Below are 6,000 nucleotides of genomic sequence, written 5' to 3' on the forward strand. Positions count from 1 at the left end.
GAGCTGAGCTGCAAAATGGTCTATATCTTCCCAGGAACATGTAGAACATCATGCAAAGAAGGAAAAGAAGGTACAAAATGTGTGCCTTCATCTCCAAATCTGGAGACAAAGAAGGAAAAACTTTTTATCTAAAAAAAAAAAAAAAAAGGTACCCATGACTACCTTATTCTTCCCTCCATCTCCAAATCTGGGGCAGCCATAGCCAATGCCATTCTTCATCTCCAATATGGGAAAGAAGGGAAACATTATTTAAGTAAAAAAGAAAAGTGGTTGAAGTCGGATAGTGTGGGTAGATGACTCCTAATTGGGCTTATTTGATTCTTTTTCCGAGAATCTTATTATTTTCCTTCAATCATTATTGTGTGGACTATGGTCCATACAAGTTGTGTGAATCATATTTTGTATATTGTAAAATACTGTACATTCAGTAAAAAATAATGTACAGTTAGTATATTAAAAATGTACATTATATTCAGAGAATGTACATTATTTAAGTACTAAAAGTACATTATTTTGCATAACGTGCATTCAAGACATAAATAATGTACATTTAGTATATTACAAATTTACTTTTTTAGAGTTAATTCCCTTTTTGGTCCTAGACTTATAATGGCTCGAAAATTTTAGTCCTCCATAAAAAATTTGGTCAATTTATGGACACACTTATTATGACGAGGACAATTTTGGTCCTCCGTCTATTATTTGGTTAGTTGACCGTCTATATGAGGGTTATTTGTGTCAATTCAGCTTATTCTTTTAATCATCTTTTCAACTATGGCGATTGTTTGGTAAATTCACTTTCCACAATACACCGCCGCCCATCAGTCCACATTCGCCATTAAAAAAAGCTTTCTTCATACCAGAAATCAAGAAATCAAGGTTAAAAATTTCCAGTCGGGTAGGGTTCGGGTATCGATGTTGCCGGGTCGAAGTTGGGGTTCTCAGTTCTGGTTACCGTCGCCACTATTTTGTTGTAGAATGCAACATAAATGACGTCGTTTTGCTATAGAAGCTCCTCGATGCGGTGGCATTTACCCATGTGATGCATTTGGCGGCACAGGCCGGGGTCTGGTACGCAATGCAGAGCCCAACCTCGTGCGTCCATAGCAACATCACCGGATTCGTGACCTTACTCGAAGCTTACAAATCATCAAACCCTTAGCCGGCAATCGTCTGGGCTTCATCGAGCTCCGTTTACATGCTCAATTCCCAGACACCCTTTTCAGAAAAAGATCGAAATTCAAGATCAAGGAGATCCAATTGTAAAAGTATTAGTAGAGGAATGGGAGAATTTAGTATAGATTGAGAGGAGATTTACCTTGGTTGGGCATTGTGCGAAGGCGAGACCTCCATTAGATGCCATTAGGGCAATGCTTCGATTGATTCTTCATGTGGATGGAGAGGTGCAGATCGGATCATTGAATAGGAGGATTGTAGAAGAACTCTGACGAAAAATCAGGTGATGGTGGAGGGGGCTGGACTCTGGTTCGCACGGTGGTCACCGGTATGGAGTGCTGGCAAAGACTCGCCAAGTGCGCGGGGGGGGGGGGGGGAGGGTATTGGCTTTGGATTCGGCGACGGATCAAAGAACACGGCCGAACATTGCAAAGGCTAGAGTTGAAATTGATGCATCGAAATCTTTGATTGAAAGAATTTGGGTGGGAATTGTAGGTGAGGAAGCACTACAAGAAAAATGCACATAGACAACGGTTAATAACCGTTGTCGTAAGGGTATAATTTCTGTTGTTGAAGCCGATGTTGTTGTAAGTCCCGCGCATAGACAACGGTTTTTTAACCGTTGTCTTTTCTAGAAACAACAGTTTTTTAACCGTTGTCTATTAAGTGTTGTTGAAGCCGGTGTTGTTGTAAGTCACACACATAGAAAACGGTTAATAACCATTGTCTTTTCTAGAAACAACAATGGTTTTTTAACCGTTGTCTATTAAGTGTTGTTGAAGCTGGTGTTGTTGTAAGTCACGCACATAGACAACGGTTAATAACCGTTGTCTTTTCTAGAAACGACAACGGTTTTTTAATTGTTGTCTATTAAGTGTTGTTGAAACCGATGTTGTTAAAAGTCACGCACATAGACAACGGTTAATAGCTGTTGTCTTTTCTAGAAACGACAACGATTTTTTAACCGTTGTCTATTAAGTGTTGTTGAAATCGGTGTTGTTAAAAGTCACGCACATAGACAACGGTTTTTAACCATTGTCTTTTCTATAAATGACAACGGTGTTTTAACCGTTGTCTATTAAGTGTTGTTGAAACCGGTGTTGTTAAAAGTCACGAACATAGACAACGGTTTTTAATCGTTGTCTTTTCTAGAAAAGACAACAGTTTTTGACCCGTTGTCTATTCAATGTTGTTGAAACCGGTGTTGTTAAAAGTGATGCACATAGACAACGGTTTTTAACTGTTGTCTTTTCTTTAAAAGACAACGGTTTTTAACTGTTTTCTTTTCTTTAAAAGACAACAGTTATAAACTGTTGTCTATTGTGTGTTGTTGAAATCGCTGTTGTTAAAAGTCACGCCTATAAACTGTTGTCTTTTGTAGAAAAGACAACAGTTTCAAACTGTTGTCTATTGTAAAATAACCGTTGTCTCAACCCATTTTTAACCTGCTTAAATTTTAATCATATAAAAAAAATCAATTTATCTATTCACCATGGCCAAGTGTAGTTACATAATTTTGAAGAAGCTAAGCAAGGTTCAAAATAACAAGTCAAAATACTTTCATTACCAATTCTAATCGAATCATCATCCAAGTCATAATACTACAAAAAACAATTCTACGAACCAAGTCTAAATGATTACAACATCAAATCATACCTACTCTATATAACATGATAGAATATCGGCTCATTCAGAACGCACCAGATCAACAACCGCTTTGTCATAATCAACTTGTTGAAACTACATGTAAAAAGTGAGTAAATAAATTAGTACGTAGTCAACATAACATTATAAGAGATAGCTAGATAGATAGATAGTGAGTATTGGCGGCAGTGTTAGTGAAAGAAAAGCAAAGGGAACTAGGCAGAAAGAAGACACTACCAATTGCATTTGGTAGGTTTGGTCCATAACCAACCCAAAATAAAAATAACAGTGACAATCAAAAGCAACAGCAATATTTTAAATAACCAAACCAAAATGCAAGAATTCCAAATATGAATAAACTAAAGCAACCATGATATGAAATAGACACCATACATATCATCATCCATCTAAAAATACACACAATAACTATCTGTCAACTTTGTTTGCTAAAAATCTCGTAATGCATCAAATAGCAATTAAAGATAAGAGCTCTAATATATGTCCTACGAGAATTTTGTGTTTTAAATTTGTTGCTTCGGTTTATGTTTACGGTCTTTATCTCCTTATATTTAACTATTGGATATGTTTACAAGGGTTCATCTGTATTTTCATTCTTTTTCGGCAAGAGGGACAGGGAATGGAGGTGGGGCAGCTATTTTAATTGTGAATAGAATGTAGAAGATCGATATGTTTCTTCTGCCATGACAACCAACCTTCTGGTTGTTGTAACTCCCATTTTTGCTTGGATAAACTACCCGATTCAAGCCCTCTTTCTTAGCAGCGTATTGAGTTCGAGAAAGTGCCGTTGAATTGTGTTCATTGTGGTAGGTTTGGACATTCTTTGAATAGTTGTTGGAGAAGGGATTAGCCTGAGATTGGGAAGGGGGTGGTGAGAATGAGCGGTTGCCGGCGGCGGAGTCTGCTATACCCGACGGCGGACATTCTTTGAATTGACAGAAATGTCCCTCATTTAGACAGTTAACTAACGAGATAATAGACGGAGGATTAAAATTGTCCCCGTCACAGTAAGTGTGTCCATAAATTGGCCAAAAAATTTATGGAGGACTAAAATTGTCCATGCCACTATAAGTCTAGGAACAAAAAGGGAATTAACTCACTTTTTTATTATGGCCACATAACATGGTGTGAATCATGGTCCACTCAATAATTTGCCATTTTCCTTTAGGTAAGGCTAGCATGATATTCAAAAAGCCATGCCACAATCTATCTATACTATATATAAAAACAAAATCCCCAAATTCCCAAAAAGTCTCTCCTCATAAAATATATTGATTTCTACTTTCCCATTCGTACAGGGGTAAAAATTCTATTCTAATATTATAAAATAGTGTAATACAATTCTTATTGTAATTTATACTATATATAAAAACAAAATCCTGAAATTTTAACTTTCCCCCAAATTCCTAAAAAATCTCTCTTTCCAATAAAATATATTGATTTCTACTTTCCCATTCGTACAATAATTCTGGATTAAAATTCTATTCTAATATTATAAAATAGTGTAATACAATTCCAATTGCAATCTATATCTATACTATATGTATAAAAAAAAATCCTGAAATTTTAACTTCCCGCCAAATTCCTAAAAAATCTCTCTTCTCAATAAAATATATTGATTTCTACTTTCCCATTCGTACAGTAATTCTGGTCTAAAATTCTATTCTAAAATTATAAAATAGTGTTTTACAATTCCTATTGCAATCTATACTATATATAAAAACAAAATTCTGAAATTTTAACTTGCCGCCCAATTCCTAAAAAATCACTCTTCCCAATAAAATATATTGATTTCTATTTTCCCATTCGTATAATAATCTATACTATATATAAAAACAAAATCCTGAAATTTCAACTTCCCGCCAAATTCCTAAAAAATCTCTCTTTCCAATAAAATATATTGATTTCTACTTTCCTATTCGTACAATAATTCTGGGCTAAAATTATAATCTAAAATTATAAAATAGTGTTTTACAATTCCTATTGCAATCTATACTATATATAAAAACAAAATTCGAAAATTTTAACTTCCCCCCCAATTCTTAAAAATTCACTCTTCCCAATAAAATATATTGATTTCTATTTTCCCATTCGTATAATAATTCTGGGATAAAATTCTATTCTAATATTATAAAATAGTATAATACAATTCCTATTTCAATCTATACTATATATAAAAACAAAATCCTGAAATTTTAACTTACCGCCCAATTGCTAAAAAATCTCTCTTCCCAATAAAATATATTGATTTCTACTTTCCCATTCGTACAATAATTAGGGGTTAAAATTCTATTCTAATATTATAAAATAGTGTAATACAATTCTAATTGCAATCTATACTATATATAAAAACAAAATCCTGAAATTTTAACCTCCCGCCAAAATCGTAAAAAATCTCTCTTCCCAATAAAATATATTGATTTCTACTTTCCCATTCGTACAATAATTCTGGGCTAAATTTCTATTCTAAAATTATAAAATAGTGTTTTAAAATTCCTATTGCAATCTATACTATATATAAAAACAAAATTCTGAAATTTTAACTTCCCGCCCAATTCCTAAAAAATCACTCTTCCCAATAAAATATATTGATTTCTATTTTCTCATTCGTATAATAATTCTGGGTTAAAATTCTATTATAATATTATAAAATAGTGTAATACAATTCCTATTTCAATCTATACTATATATAAAAACAAAATCCTAAAATTTTAACTTACCGCCCAATTCCTAAAAAATCTCTATTCCCAATAAAATATATTGATTTCTACTTTCCCATTCTTACAATAATTAAGGGTTAAAATTCTATTCTAATATTATAAAATAGTGTAATACAATTCTTATTGCAATCTATACTTTATATAAAAACAAAATTCTGAAATTTTAACTTCTCGCTAAAATCCTTTGCAATCTATCTACTATATCTACTATCTACTATACTAATAAGAGCCTAAGAGAGTTAGGCCTATAATGGGTAGAAAAAATGGCGGTCACAGATTTTAATCAAATGAATGGCTCAGATTAATTAAAAGATTGATCAGATTTAAATTTTACACTAAAATTTTCTAAAATACCCACACACCGTTACTAATTCCGTTAAAATTTTAAGAATTGCCGTTAGTTCACCGTTAACTTACTCATTGATTTCAATAAAAAAAATGT

At 33.2% G+C, this 6,000-nt stretch overlaps 1 long non-coding RNA gene across 1 annotated transcript in view; it reads right to left on the bottom strand.

Moving 5' to 3' along the window:
* LOC109169506 overlaps window positions 1-5,705 on the bottom strand; it is a 23,507-nt gene extending 17,802 nt beyond the window's left edge. Inside the window, exons 1-2 of the long non-coding RNA XR_002052237.1 lie at window positions 5,695-5,705; window positions 5,364-5,369 (exon numbers count right to left, since the gene is read on the bottom strand). This is a non-coding gene — a long non-coding RNA (uncharacterized LOC109169506). The remainder of the gene's footprint in view (window positions 1-5,363; window positions 5,370-5,694) is intronic.
* Between the last annotated feature and the right edge of the window lie 295 nt (window positions 5,706-6,000).

The sequence above is a fragment of the Ipomoea nil genome, unplaced genomic scaffold (assembly GCF_001879475.1).
Source record: "Ipomoea nil cultivar Tokyo-kokei standard unplaced genomic scaffold, Asagao_1.1 scaffold3314, whole genome shotgun sequence".
In the NCBI taxonomy this organism is placed as follows: Eukaryota; Viridiplantae; Streptophyta; class Magnoliopsida; order Solanales; family Convolvulaceae; genus Ipomoea; species Ipomoea nil.